We start from the raw sequence: 16,466 nt of genomic DNA, 5'->3' as shown, positions 1-16,466 counted from the left end.
CCCATAAGGTGGTTGACGCTCTTCTTTTGGCGCAAGAAAGCTAATTTTATGAGAAAGATCTGGGCGAAAGATTCACCCCAATCGGAGTTACGGATCTCCAGATATAAAGGAAACGGTGAAGGGGTAGAATCAGGGAACGCAGAAACAGAGATAGATCCAATCTCAGAGGGGCTCTCGCCCCTCCCAAGCCATGGGAGCCAAGGACCAGAGGGGAAACCCTTCTCCCATCTAGGGAGAAGGTCAAGGAAGAAGAAGAAGAAGAAGGGGGGGGGGCCTCTCCCCCTTGCTTCCGGTGGCGCCGGAGCGCTGCCGAGGGCCATCATCATCACCGCGATCTTCACCAACATCGCTGTCATCTTCACCAACATCTCCATCACCTTCCCTCTTCTATATCCAGCTGTCCACTCTCCCGCAACCCATTGTACCCTCTACTTCAACATGGTGCTTTATGCTTCATATTATTTTCCCATGATGTGTTGCCATCCTATGATGTCTGAGTAGATTTTCGTTGTCCTATCGGTGATTGATGAATTGCTATGATTGGTTTGAGTTGCATGTTTTATTATTGGTGTTGTCCTATTGTGCCCTCCGTGTCGCGCAAGCGTGAGGAATCCCCGTTGTAGGGTGTTGCAATGCATTCATGATTCGCTTATAGTGGGTTGCGTGAGTGACTGAAACACAAACCCGAGTAAGTAGATTGTTGCATATGGGATAAAGGGGACTTGATGCTTTAATGCTATGGTTGGGTTTTACCTTAATGATCTTTAGTAGTTGCGGATGCTTGCTAGAGTTCCAATCATAAGTGCATATGATCCAAGAAGAGAAAGTATGTTAGCTTATGCCTCTCCCTCGAATAGAATTGCAATAGTGATTACCGGTCTAGTAACATAGTCAATTGCCTAGGGACAATTCCACAACTCCTACCACCACTTTTCCACACTCGCTATATTTACTCTTTATTGCTTCTTTATCTAAGCAGCCCCTAGTTTTTATTATCGTGCTCTTTATTACCTTGCTAACCTATCCAAAAACACCTACAAAGTACTTATAGTTTCATACTTGTTCTAGGTAAAGCGAACGTCAAGCGTGCGTAGAGTTGTATCGGTGGTCGATAGAACTTGAGGGAATATTTGTTCTACCTTTAGCTCCTTGTTGGGTTCGACACTCTTACTTATCGAAAATTGTTGTGATCCCCTATACTTGTGGGTTATCAAGACCTTTTTCTGGCGCCGTTGCCGGGGAGCAATAGCGTGGGGTGAATATTCTCGTGTGTGTGCTTGTTTGCTAATTACTTTTTATTTGCTGTTCTTAGTTGTTCTCTATCTTTAGTTATGGATATGGAACGCAAAATACCAAAAAAATTAGTTGTACTTGCTACTCATGAGGATGGGGTAACTCCTAAAACCCTCGATTCTCATTATGCGAAAGATATTGTGTACTACTTCGATAATCCTGAGAAAACCCCATTCAACTTTATAATGGGAGACACGTTGGATCAACGTGAATACTTTAGGGATTATCGCTCAACACAAAAAGGGAAACTATTATGGGATCAATTTATTATGTTGCGTTGGTATGCCTGGAATCTATGCTTGAGATATGATATTACTTGTTGCTCTAGGATGAAGGCTCCACACCTTCCCTTTTCATGCGAATTTAATGATAATGAAACCTTAGCTTCTTATGCTAATGGTATATATGATTACTATGTTGTGGAACAAATAGAAGAATTTGTTGCTTTTAAGGCTGCTTATGAAATTGAAGCTTTGTTTGAAAAGTATGAAGCTTTTGATGATGATGGTTATAGGCCTGAAAATCTTGCTATACTTAGATATTGCTATGCAAATTATAAATACAATTACTATATTAATGCTTTTATAAAGAAAGTCTCCGCTGTCCAAGGAGAGACTAATATTTTGCAGGAAGCTATGGAAGAAGAAATTGATGAAACTGTGAGCTCATTGGATGAAAAAGATGATGAGGAGAGCGAAGAACAAAAGGAGGAAGAGCGGATTAGCTACCCGTGCCCACCTTCTAATGAGAGTAAGCCTCCAACTCATACATTATTTAATTCCCCTTCGTGCTTACCAAAGGATGATTGCTATGATGACTGTTATGATCCCTATGATTCTTTTGAAATATCCCTTTTTGATGATGCTTGCTATGCTTGTGGCCAAGATGCCAATATGAATTATGCTTATGGAGATGAACTTGCTGTAGTTCCTTATGTTAAACATGAAATTGTTGCTATTGCACCCACGCATGATAGTCCTATTATCTTTTTGAATTCTCCCAACTACACTATATCGGAGAAGTTTGTGCGTATTAAGGATTATATTGATGGGTTGCCTTTTACCATTGCACATGATGATTTTGATAGATATAATATGCATGTGCTTGCTACTCCTACTTGCAATTATTATGAGAGAGGAACTTCTCCACCTCTCTATGTTTCCAACACGATAGAATTGCAAGAAACTGTTTATACTATGCATTGGCCTTTACTTGGTGTGCATGAATTGTTCTTTTATGACATGCCGATGCATAGGAAGAGAGTTAGACTTCGTTGTTGCATGATATATGTTACTTTGTGCTCGCTACTAAATTACAAATCATTGTTAATTAAGATTGCCTTTGATATACCTTGGGATCCGGGTGGATTCATTACTTGAGCACTAAATGCCTAGCTTAATGGCTTTAAAGAAAGCGCTGACAGGGAGACAACCTGAAAGTTTTAGAGAGTCATTTATTTCTGTTGAGTGCTTTTATATAGTTTAAAAACAAAAAAATAAAGAGGGGAACCTAAAACTTTTCAAAAAGGGAAGTGAAAGTGAGAGAGACAAGCATTGTTGAAGTGGGAGAGCTCCTTGAACTTTGTTCATGCTCACGGAAACTTTGTGAATCTTGATTACAGAAACTTTTCATAAAAAATAATTATCCCCTTGTATAATTCCATTGTATTATAGAAATAATGTGCCAAGGTTTGCCTTTAGGATGTTTACAATGCTTGTTGGTTTGTACGGTGCAGGACAGAAACTTTGGCTGTAGTGCGTGATTTTACATTTTTAACTGGAACGTCAAATGGTTCTGATTCCTTTTTCACTGTCTTGCTATACAACTTGTTTATTTTTCTAATTTTGGTAGAATTTTTGGGGTACCAGAAGTATGGTGGATGTTCAGATTGCTACAGACTGTTCTGTTTTTGATAGATTCTGTTTTTGATGCATAGTTTACTTGTTTTGATGAATCTATCAATTTATATCAGTGGATTAAGCCATGAAAAAGTTATATTACAGTAGACACAATGCAAAAACAAAATATGAATTGGTTTGCAACAACACTTAGAGTGGTGATTTGCTTTATTATACTAACGGATCTTACCGAGTTTTCTGTTGAAGTTTTGTGTGGATGTAGTGTCTAATCGAGGATGTTTTGATGTGAGAAGAAGGAAGAGAGACAAGAGCTCAAGCTTGGGGATGCCCAAGGCACCCCAAGTAAATATTCAAGGAGACTCAAGCGTCTAAGCTTGGGGATGCTGGGGAGGTATCCCCTCTTTCTTCAACAAGTATCGGTATGTTTTCGGATTCGTTTCGTTCATGCATTATGTCCAAGTCTTGGAGCGTCCTTTGCAATTATGTTTTTCTTTTTCTTTTTTGCACCATGATGCTATGAGATAGTCCTTGGTTGATTTATAGAATGCTCACCGCACTTCACTTAAATCTTTTGAGTATGGCTTTATTGAATGCTTCACGTGCTTCACTTATATCATTTGAAGTTTGGATTGCCTGTTTCTCTTCATATAGACAACCGCGATTTGTAGAATGCTCTTTTGTTTCACTTATATTTGTTATAGTGTGGGCATATCTTTTGTATAAAGAATTAAACTCTCTTGCTTCACTTATATCTATTTAGAGAGATGACATGAACTGGTCATTCACATGGTTAGTCATAAAATCCTACATAAACTTGTAGATCGCTGAATATGATATGTTTGATTCCTTGCAATAGTTTTGCGATATATAGGTGATAATATGTGGGAGGTACTAGTAGATGGTTGTGTTTAGTAAAGATGTTGGTGTTAAGGTTTGTGATTCCCGAAGCATGCACGTATGGTCTACTAACTATGTAACCAAATTAGCGCGCATTGTATTTTGATTGGTTATCTTTGCGTGAAGGTCGGGGGCGCGTGATGGTTAACTCCTACCAACCTCCCCCTAGGAGTATGCGTGTAGTACTTTGTTTCAAGGGCTTTTAAATTTTTGCAATAAGTATGTGAGTTCTTTATGACTAATGTTGAGTCCATGGATTATACGCATTTTCACCTTTCCATCATTGTTAGCCTCTTCGGTATCGTGCATTGCCCTTTCTCACCTCGAGAGTCGGTGCAAACTTCGTCGGTGCATCCAAACCCCGTGATACGATACGCTCTATCACACATAAGCCTCATTATATCTTCCTCAAAACAACCACCATACCTACCTATCATGGCATTTCCATAGCCATTCCGAGATATATTGCCATGCAATTTCCATCATCATCATATACATGACTTGAGCATTCATTGTCATATTGCTTTGCATGATCGTAAGATAGCTAGCATGATGTTTTCATGGCTTGTCCGTTTTTTGATATCATTGCTACGCTAGATCATTGCACATCCCGGTACACCACCGGAAACATTCATATAGAGTCATATCTTTGTTCTAGTATCGAGTTGTAATATTGGGTTGTAAGTAAATAAAAGTGTGATGACCATCATTATAGAGCATTGCCCCATAAAAAAGGGGGGGCCAAAGAAGCCCACCGAAAAAAAAGAAAAAAAGGGGGCAATGTTACTATCTCTTTTTCCACACTTGTGCTTCAAAGTAGCACCATGTTCTTCATGTAGTGAGTCTCATATCTTGTGCTTCAAAGTAGCACCATGTTCTTCACATAGATTGTCTCCTATGTTGTCACTTTCATATACTAGTGGGAGTTTTCATTATAGAACTTGGCTTGTATATTCCAACGATGGGCTTCCTCAAATGCCCTAGGTCTTTATGAGCAAGCAAGTTGGATGCACACCCACTTAGTTTCTTTTGTTGAGCTTTCATACACTTATAGCTCTTAGTGCATCCGTTGCATGGCAATCCCTACTCCTCACATTGACATCAATTGATGGGCATCTCCATAGCCCATTGATTAGCCGCATCGATGTGAGACTTTCTCCTTTTTTGTCTTCTCCACATAACCTCCATCATCATATTCTATTCCACCCATAGTGCTATATCCATGGCTCACGCTCATGTATTGCATGAAGGTTGAAAAAGTTTGAGAATACTAAAGTATGAAACAATTGCTTGGCTGACACCAGGATAGGCATGAGGGGTACCTTGTGTTAAGAAAAGGGAGCATACAAGACTATATGATTTTGTAGGGATAACTTTCTGAAGCATTGATGTTTTGAAAGACATGATTGTTTGTTGGGATGCCCTAAATATTATTGTTTTTATGTCAAATGATAGATTATTGCTTTGAATCACTCATATCTTAATATTCATGCCATGATTAGACATATGATCAAGATTATGCTAGGTAGCATTCCACATCAAAAATTATCTTTTTTATCATTTACCTACTCGAGGACGAGCAGGAATTAAGCTTGGGGATGCTGATACGTCTCCGTCTATCTATAATTTTTGATTGTTCCATGCCAATATTCTACAACTTCCATATACTTTTTGGCAACTTTTTATACTATTTTTTGGGACTAACATATTGATCCAGTGCCCAGTGCCAGTTCCTGTCTGTTGTATGTTTTTTGTTTCGCAAAAACCCAATACCAAACGGAGTCCAAACGGGATAAAAATGGACGGAGACTCTTTTTGGAATATTTATGATTTTTGGGAAGTTGAAATCAACGTGAAACGGTGTCCGGGGTGGTCACGAGGTAGGGGGGCGTGCCCTGCCCCCCTAGGCGCGCCCCTGACCCTCATGGACCACCCATAAGGTGGTTGACGCTCTTCTTTTGGTGCAAGAAAGCTAATTTTATGACAAAGATCTGGGCGAAAGATTCACCCCAATCGGAGTTACGGATCTCCATATATAAAGGAAACGGTGAAGGGGTAGAATCTGGGAACGCAGAAACAGAGAGATAAATCCAATCTCGGAGGGGCTCTCGTCCCTCCCAAGCCATGGGAGCCAAGGACCAGAGGGGAAACCCTTCTCCCATCTAGGGAGAAGGTCAAGGAAGAAGAAGAAGAAGGGGGTCCCTCTCCCCCTTGCTTCCGGTGGCGCCGGAGCGCTGCCGGGGGCCATCATCATCACCGCGATCTTCACCAACACCGCCGTCATCTTCACCAACATCTCCATCACCTTCCCCCTTCTATATCCAGCGGTCCACTCTCCCGCAACCCGCTGTACCCTCTACTTGAACATGGTGCTTTATGCTTCATATTATTTTCCCATGATGTGTTGCCATCCTATGATGTCTGAGTAGATTTTCGTTGTCCTATCGGTGATTGATGAATTGCTATGATTGGTTTGAGCTGCATGTTTTATTATTGGTGCTGTCCTATTGTGCCCTCCGTGTCGTGCAAGCGTGAGGGATCCCCGCTGTAGGGTGTTGCAATGCGTTCATGATTCGCTTATAGTGGGTTGCGTGAGTGACTTAAACACAAACCCGAGTAAGTAGATTGTTGCGTATGGGATAAAGGGGACTTGATGCTTTAATGCTATGGTTGGGTTTTACCTTAATGATCTTTAGTAGTTGCGGATGCTTGCTAAAGTTCCAATCATAAGTGCATATGATCCAAGAAGAGAAAGTATGTTAGCTTATGCCTCTCCCTCAAATAGAATTGCAATAGTGATTACCGGTCTAGTAACATAGTCAATTGCCTAGGGACAATTCCACAACTCCTACCACCACTTTTCCACACTCGCTATATTTACTCTTTATTGCTTATTTATCTAAGCAGCCCCTAGTTTTTATTCTCGTGCTCTTTATTACCTTGCTAACCTATCCAAAAACACCTACAAAGTACTTATAGTTTCATACTTGTTCTAGGCAAAGCGAACGTCAAGCGTGCGTACAGTTGTATCGGTGGTTGATAGAACTTGAGGGAATATTTGTTCTACCTTTAGCTCCTCGTTGGGTTCGACACTCTTACTTATCGAAAACTGTTGTGATCCCCTATACTTGTGGGTTATCACTTGCATGTCAAGAGAAATAGGTTAGTGGGGATGATCTATTTAGGGTATTATAGATTTCATGTTTAACATAAGGAACTATAACAAGTTCATCTCCATAAGCATAATTCATATTGGCATCTTGGCCATAAGCATAGCAAGCATCAAGTTCATCAACAAGGGATATTTCAAAAGAATCAATGGGATCATCACAATCATCATAGCAATCATCCTTCGGTAAGCACGAAGGGGAATTAAACAATGTATGAGTTGAAGAGTTACTCTCATTAGAAGGTGGGCACGGGTAGCTAATCCGCCCTTCCTTCTTTTGTTCTTCGCTCTCCTCATCATCTTTTTCATCCAATGAGCCCACAGTTTCATCAATTCCTTCTTCCATAGACTCCTGCAAAATATTAGTCTCTTCTTGGACAGCGGAGACTCTCCCAATAAAATCATCAATATCGGAATTGAATTCATAATTCTCATAGCAATATTTAAGTATAGCAAAAAAAATCAGGTCTGTAAACAACATCATCAAGATTTTCACACTCTTTAAACAAAGATTCAATTTCATAAGCACCCATAAAAGCAACGAATTCTGTCGGATTTCGGGTTTCGGCAAAACCCTTGAGGTTCGAACACTGGGGTGCGCACGAAGATTCCCCCCTACCGAATCTCGCTCTCAGCCTCGCCGCGATCCCTAAACTTAGCCCGATGAACTCACAACACAAGAGACACAAGGTTTATACAACTTTGGGCCATCGTTGTTGTGTAATACCCTACTCCTGTGTGGTGGTGGTGGATTGCCTCGTGGGCTGATGATGAACAGTACAAGGGAAGAACATCCTCCTGAGGAGAGGTGTTCTTGTGCTTGGTGGGTTGCTCTACTTGTTTTGGTTTCTTCGTCTCTTCCTACTGTGGTGGCTAGTCCTATTTATAGAGGCCTTGGTCCTCTCCCCAAATATTGAGCGGGAAGGGATCCAACAACGGCCAATTTGAAGGGGGACAGCTAGTACAAGCTATCCTGACTAAAGGTGGTCTTCGCCTGTCAAAGGTGCTGGTGGTGACGCTGTCTTGGGCTCTACGATGACCTCCATCCTGTCGTCCTGCTGGTCTTGGTCTTGTCGCACCGATACGGAAACCTTTGCCTGATGCCTGGGTACTCCGTGCCTGCGCTTGCCCCCTTAGCACCAAAGAGGAAACGAGGACACTGCACGCGTTGGCGCCCGCCTGGCCTTGGTCGTCATGGCTTGCATCACAGGAACCTCACGAGGTACCCCTTGCCTTGATCTCTCTGCCTCCCTCGCGAGCCTGCCTTGTGAGGCCGCTTCTGAGGAGGCCTTGTGTCGTCCGCCCCGCGGGGCTTGGCCCCTCGCGAGGGTCTTGAGTGTTGGTTGATGAAGACGGGACATACTGGGCCACTGGTGGAGCCACGTCGTGGGCCGCGGGCAGGCAAGTCTGGGGACCCCCCATTCCCAGAACGCCGACAGTAGCCCCCGGGACCAAGGCGCGCTCGGACTTGGTTTAGCGGCGAAGCCAAAGGGCGAGTGCGGAGCGCCGCGGGCCCCAACAGCCTGCGACCTTGGTCGACGCGTGGCAACTGATTGGACGTGGGCGTCTCCGCTTCCCCATGCTGCCTTGGCAACTGCCCGACTTGACGAGTCCCTGCTGCATGCAAAAAGGGTTATCATTACCTGTGATGTATTTCGTTGATGTTATCCTTATCATGAAATCGTGCGAGTGTTTGTCCTGTCCCAGATCGGTTCCCCCTTTCTAACCTCGCGACGACTTGGTGCTCTACGCTGACAGGTCCCGGTCCCCAGGCAGGCTGCAGCCGTCGCTGGTATGCCAGGTCGCGATGCCGTGGTCAAGGCCAGGAGGTGAGCGGCCCGAGGTCCAGTAAGAGCCCCTGAGGCGCGATGCTCAGGAGGTCCCTTTAGCGTGCAAGCAGCCGCCGAGAGGTGAGAAAGGAAGGCAACATTGCCGCCACAAGGCCGCATCAAGTGAGAATTTCGCGTCGTAACGATTAGTTGTTCCAAGCGTGAGACTTATCTCGGTAATCTGGAGTGGTTCCCTTGCGTTGCGCTAGACTTGTGCGTCGGCAGCCGTGGTGCAGCTAGGTTAGGCCCGTGTGAGCCTCCCCTTTCTTCCTTGCACTCTCCTTCGTGCTCTACATCCTCAGGTCCCGGCCCTCGAGCGAGCTCACCCGCCGCTGGTATGCCCGGGCGTGATGCCGTGGTCAAGGCCAGGGGTGAGGGATGGAGAGCCGGTAAGATCTCCTGAGTCGTGATGCTCAGGAGCCCCCTTTTAACGCGCAAGCCGATCGCATGGGAAAGAGAGGGAGCTCATGGTGCCGCCCGCTGTAGACCTCAGGAGGTTCCTGCAAATCAGCACGAGAGAGGCACGGGTTGCCATTATGATTGCCGGCCGGTCATTGGTTGCTCCGAGAGAAGGGTGAGGGCACTGAGGGCCTGGTGAGGTGACACACGCGGGGCATGCCGCGGGCCAAAGCTCGACCGCTCAGATTTGTCGGCTTTGCAGGGACGGACCCGTGCGCAAGCGTCGTGCCAGCGTGAGCGGCTTCCGTGGTAGGTGGCAATCGAACAGGTGGTAATCACAGATAGATTAGGCATGAAAGGCAAATCAGCTTAAGAAAATGCAGGATGGATACAATGCCACTGGGTCAGACCCAAGCGGCTTGGGGATGATGCAGCCCGAGGGGCGCCCCCAGCAAGGTAAGCTAAAGACATAAAACGAGATACATGCCGCAGGGACGGACCCACGCGGCCTGGGAATGATGCAGCCCTGAGGGCGCTCCCAGCTAAAATGAACTTGGGAGATGTCACCTGGTTCCATTGCAGAGGGGGTGTTGGGGCAGCTGAAGATGCACGGTGAAGAGGCCAAGCCTCACGAGCCACCAGGGCCCTGAGCCTCAGGAGGCTCCGGGGGGCCAGGTGGTTCCTTGAGGACTTTCTCCATCTCTACTAGGATCGCGTGGTGCCTGGCCTCCTGAGCTGCCAGAATGCTCTGCAGGTGACGCTGGTAGGTGGCAGCCGCGTTCGGCAGGTCGAAAGGCATGCGAACGTAGCTGTGCGGCGGACCCTCGCAATGTCCCACGCGCGAAGGCCAGAAGCGCTCATGAGATATGGCTCGATTGAGCCCTGGGATGTCGATGCAGATGCGCATCCCACCATCCTCGCCTGGATGGGGAGTCACGCCAGGCGAGCGGCGGTTGCTACGCATGGCCCTCGCCTCCTGAAGCTCCTGAGTAGTCTTGGTAATGAACTCTTGAACGTTGGGCTTTCCACGCGCCCGTGCCTTCCTGAGGGAAGCGTGCCGCGAAGCACGCCTCCAAGTGGTGCCCGAGTGCCTCCCTCGTGATGTTGGCGAGGTCTGAGGCCCTCTAAAAGAGATCCCCCGAGCCCTGCCCGAGGAGGGCGTCGAGCGCGCCTTCCTATGCGATGGAAGGAGGCGCCCCAAGCGCGGGCGCTGATCCTGACACGGCACCACCCGAGATGCCGACCTCCCGAGGCCTTGTGCGGAGCGGTTGCTTCTTATTCTTGGGGATGGCCTCAGGAGGGTTCTCGCACTTGTTGTCTGGGTCCTCAATTGTTGTAGCTTGGAAGGCACGCTTGAGGGAGCACACCACATCTCTCTCTTCGCAGGGGACCATGATGATTCTGCCGCTTCCTGGCATCTTGAGGACGTTGTAGCCGTGGTGGGTCACTGCCATGAACTTGGCCAGGGCTAGATACCTGAGGATGGCATTGTACGGCAGGTGGATGTGGGCGACATTGAAGTCGATGAGCTCGGTGCGGTAGTTGTCGCACTGTCCGAAGGTGACAGGGAGGCGGGCCTGCCCTATCGGGGTGGTGGAACCGTCGGTAACTCCTGAGAAAGGCTTGGTAGGCTGAAGCTGATCGTATGGCACTTGAAGGTTGTCGAACATCTCAACAGACAGGACGTTAAGCCCTGCGCCTCCATCAACGAGGGTCTTGGTGACTAGCACATTGCTGATGACGGGTGAGCAGAGCATCGGGAGAACGCCAGCAGTAGCCGCGCACTTGAGTTGATCTGCCGAGCTGAAGGTGATGGCGCACTTGGACCACCTGAGCAGGCGCGTGGCCTCGAGCCTGGGGAGGACTATGTTCACCTCGCGAGCAAACTGCTTGAAGATGCGCTGGGAGGCTGGAGCCTGAGCTCCGCCCAAGATGCAAGCGATAGCATGTGGCTCCTGGAAGCCCCTAGCCCCCTCGTCCTGATGATGGTCGTCATTCCTTCTTGGCGATGGCGGCAGAGGAGGAAGGCCTGCGTTCCCCTGGGGGCGGTCCTTGCGAGGCTGATCCCTCCAGGCGCCCTCGCGAGGCTAGTCCCTCTAGGCGCCCTCGCGAGGCTGATACTGCCAGCGATCCTCACGAGGTCGGTCACGCCACTCTTGGCGAGGGCCATGGTCGTCCCATCATCCTCCGCCATGTCCTCCTCCTCAGCCGTAGCCCCGGTCGTTGTGCTCGGGGCGTCGACCGAAGCGTCCTTCTTGAACGGCCCTGAGCTCCTGGCAATCGTTGGTGTTGTGGGTGTGAAGGTTGTGGTAGGCGCAGAATGGTCGGCTGCCCTTGGACGACTCCGGCTGGTCCCTGCCGTGCTTCGTGTCTGGTTTCGTCGCGAGTACGGATACTCCCTTGCGCTTCACGTCCTTGGCCTTGGTCTTCTTTTCTTTCGGGTCGGTAGTTGGGAGCTCGAGGAGGGAGAGGCGTCCCTCCTCAGCTCTTGCACACTTGGTCACCAGGTTGAACAGCTCCAGGGATGTGCACAACTCCTCGTGGATGGCAAGCTCCTCCTTCATTTTGATGTCACAGACGCCATCAGAGAACGTTGTGATGATGGCCTCGTCCGTCACCTTGGGGATCTTGAGGCGGATGCTATTGAAGCATTGGATGTATTTCTGCAGGATCTCCCCAGGCTGTTGCTTGATGCACCGCGAGTGCCCTAGAAGTTGGCGATGAAGCGGCTGCGCATCTCGTCCCAGGAGGAGATCGAGGTGGGAGGCAGGTTCAAGAGCCATGAGCGGGCGCCGTCCTTGAGCGCCATGGGAAACCAATTCGCCATGACTTTCTCATCGCCGTTGGCCGCCTCGATGCTCAGCTCATAGAGTTGCAAGAACTCCGCGGGGCCGGGGGTGCCATCGTAGCGAGGAGGCAAGTCCGGCTTGAACTTGTCGGGCCAGGCAACGCTACAAAGCTCGGGGGTGAAGGCGCAACAACTTGCAGTGATCACCGGGGCCCTTTGCTGACGCGGCCCCCACGGAAGGAGTGGTGTGCGGCAGCAGGAAGGGTGGGTGCCGGCTTGGGAGTGAGGCGTGGCGGAGAGGAGGGAGTGGCCAGGGGAAGGGGGAGGAAAGCTGGGCAGGGGCGTTCTCGCAGGGAAAAAAGAAAAAGAGGCCGATGGGCCGGGCTGGAGCCAACATGTCATGCGCTTGACTGGCTGGTCCTACCAAGAGTAACTGAAGTCGGCGTGTGCAGTAACTGAAGCCAACATGTTTGTTCTTTGGTACGATGGGTCCCGCTTGTAAGCCTCTAATTAAACGCTGACGGGGCAGTGCTGCTGATGTGGATGGCCTGCATGTCAAGAGAAATAGGTTAGTGGGGATGAACTATTTAAGTATTATAGATTTCATGTTTAACATAAGAAACTATAGCAAATTCATTTCCAAAAGCATAATTCATATTGGCATCTTGGCCATGAGCATAGCAAGCATCAAGTTCATCAAAAATGGACATTTCAAAAGAATCAACGGGATCATCACAATCATCATAGCAATCATCCTTCGGTAAGCACGAAGGGGAATTAAACAATGTATGAGTTGAAGAGTTACTCTCATTAGAAGGTGGGCACGGGTAGCTAATCCTCCCTTCCTCCTTTTGTTCTTCTCTCTCCTCATCATCTTTTTCATCCAATGAGCCCACAGTTTCATCAATTCCTTCTTCCATAGACTCCTGCAAAATATTAGTCTCTTATTGGACAGCGGAGACTCTCTCAATAAAAGCATCAATATCGGAATTGAATTCATAATTCTCATAGCAATATTTAAGTATAGCAAAAAAATTCAGGTCTATAAACAGCAGCATCAAGATTTTCACACTCTTTAAACAAATATTTCAATTTCATAAGCACCCATAAAAGCAACGAATTCTGTCGGATTTCGGGTTCTGGCAAAACCCTTGAGGTTCGAACACTGGGGTGCGCACGAAGATTTCCCCTACCGAATCTTGCTCTCAGCCTCACCGCGATCCCTAAACTTAGCTCGATGAACTCACAACACAAGAGACACAAGGTTTATACCGGTTCGGGCCACCGTTGTGGTGTAATACCCTACTCCTGTGTGGTGGTGGTGGATTGCATCGTGGGCTGATGATGAAGAGTACAAGGGAAGAACATCCTCCTTAGGAGAGGTGTTCTTGTGCTTGGTGGGTTGCTCTACTTGTTCTGGTTTCTTCGTCTCTTCCTACTGTGGTGGCTAGTCCTATTTATAGCCCTGATCCTCTCCCCAAATATTGAGCGGGAAGGGATCCAACAACGGCCAATTTGAAGGGGTACAACTAGTACAAGCTATCTTGACTAAAGGTGGTCTTCGCCTGTCAAAGGCGCTGGTGGTGACGCCGTCTTGTGCTCCATGATGACCTCCATCCTGCCGTCCCGCTGGTCTTGGTCTTGTTGCATCGACATGAAAACCTTTGCCTGATGCCTCGGTACTCCGCGCCTGCGCTTGCCCCCTTAGCACCAAAGAGGAAACGAGGACACTGCACGCGATGGCACCCGCCTGGCCTTGGTCGTCATGGCTTGCGTCACGGGAACCTCACGAGGTACCCCTTGCCTTGATCTCTCCGCCTCCCTCGCGAGCCTGCCTAGTGAGGCCGCTTCTGAGGAGGCCTTGTGTCGTCCGCCCCGCGAGGCTTGGACCCTCGTGAGGGTCTTGAGTGTTGGTTGACGAAGACGGGCCATACTGGGCCACTGGTGCAGCCACGCCATGGGCCGCAGGCAAGCAAGTCTGGGGACCCCCGTTTCCGGAACACCGACAAATTCTTTTATTTGTTCCACAACATAGTAATCATATATAACATTATCATACGAAGCTAAGGTTTCATTATCATTAAATTTGCATGAAAAGGGAAGGTGTGGAGCCTTCATCCTAGAGCAACAAGTATAATCATATCTCAAGCATAGTTCCCGAGCATACCAATGCAACATATGAATTTGATCCCATAATAGTTTCCCTTTTTGAGTCAAGCGATAATCCCTAAAGTATTCACGTTGATCCAATGTGTCTCCCATTACATAATTGAATGGGGTTTTCTCAGGATTATTAAAGTAGTACATAATATTTTTCACATAACCAGCACCAAGGGTTTTAGGAGGTTCCCCATCTCTATGAGTAGCAAGTACACCTAATTTTTGTGGTATTTCGTGTTCCATATCCATAACTAAAGATAGAGAACAACTTGGAACAAAAAAAAAAAAATCTACTTAGTGATAAAGCAAACAAGCACACACGAGAATATTCACCCCACGCTATAACTCCCCGGCGACGGCACCAGAAAAAGGTCTTGATAACCCACAAGTATAGGGGATCAATTGTAGCCTCTTTCAGTAAGTAAGAGTGTCAAACCCAATGAGGACCTAAAGGTAGAACAAATATTCCCTTAAGTTCTATCGACCATCGATACAACTCTACGCACGCTTAACATTCGCTTTACCTAGAACAAGTATGAAACTAGAAGTACTTTGTAGTTGTAACGGGATAGGTTTGCAAGAATATAAAGAGCACGTAAATATAAACTAGGGGTTGTTTAGATAAAGAAGCAATAAAGTTAATATAGCGAGTGTGGAAAAGTGGTGGTAGGAGTTGCGGAATTGTCCCTAAGCAATTGACTACTTTACTAAACTGATAGCAAGTTTTATGTGGGAGAGGCCACTGCTAGCATGTCATCCATGACCTGGAATTCTATGCACTTATGATTGGGACTATTAGCGAGCATCCGCAACTACTAATGTTCATTAAGGTAAAATCCAACCATAGCATTAAGATATATTGGTCCCCCTTCAATCCCGTATGCATCAATTTCTATGCTAGGTTGAAGTTTCTGCCACTCTTGCCCTCTAATACATAATCCTATTAACATACAACCAACCCTATGGTGTGATCCACTCGCGCGCTTATATGATGGGCACCAAAGGACAACAACATAACCACAAGCAAATTAAACCAATCATAGCAATTCACCAATTACTGATAGGACAACGAAAATCTACTCAGACATCATAGGATGGCAACACATCATTGGATAATGATATGAAGCATAAAGCACCATGTTCAAGTAGAGGGTACAACGGGTTGCGGGAGAGTGGACCGCTGAATATAGATGGGGGAAGGTGATGACGATGTTGGGAAAGATGACGTAGGTGTTGGTGTAGATCGCGGTGATGATGATGGCCCCGACGGTGTTCTGGCACCACCGGGAGAGAGGGGGAGAGAGAGAGCCCCCCTTCTTCTTCTTCGTCCTTGATCTTCTCCCTAGATGGGAGAAGGGTTTCTCCTCTGGTCCATGGTCTCCATGGCGTGGGAGGGGCGAGAGCCCCTCCGAGATTGGATCCGTCTCTCTGTCTCTCTCTGCTTCTGCGATCCAGATTCTGGCCTTTCACCGTTTTTTATATTCCCGGAGATTCGTAATTTCGATTGGGCTGAAATTTTAATATGATTTCTATCCGGATATTAGCTTTCTTGCGGCAAAAGAAGGGCTCCAACCGCCTTACGGGGTGGCCACGAGGGCCCAGGGCGCGCCTGACCCCCTAGGGCACGCCCCCTGCCTCGTGGCCCCCTCGGGCATCGTCTCGCGTTGATTCTTCCTCCCCCAAATCATAAATATTCCAAAAAAATCCCCATAAGTTTTTATCCCGTTTGGACTCCGTTTGATATGAGTTTTCTGCGAAACAAAAAACATGCAACAAACAGGAACTGGCACTGGGCACTGGATCAATATGTTAGTCCCAAAAATAGTATAAAAAGTTGCCAAAAGTATATGAAAGTTGTATAATATTGACATGGAACAATAAAAAATCATATATACGATGAAGATGTATCAGCCGGTCACCGTCACATGTCGTTCGAGCAAAGTTCGAGCTCATGCGTTCTTCGGATTCCCTCCAACATGCTCGGATTGGTTGGTTGGACCGACACCGTACTCTGCGTATCTCGTCCTTAATTACCTGGCTTTCATGGTGCTTGTCTGTATTGAGAGGGAGGC

This window comes from Triticum aestivum, chromosome 2B (assembly GCF_018294505.1).
Source record: "Triticum aestivum cultivar Chinese Spring chromosome 2B, IWGSC CS RefSeq v2.1, whole genome shotgun sequence".
In the NCBI taxonomy this organism is placed as follows: domain Eukaryota; kingdom Viridiplantae; phylum Streptophyta; class Magnoliopsida; order Poales; family Poaceae; genus Triticum; species Triticum aestivum.
Note: the sequence above shows the minus strand (reverse complement) of the source record.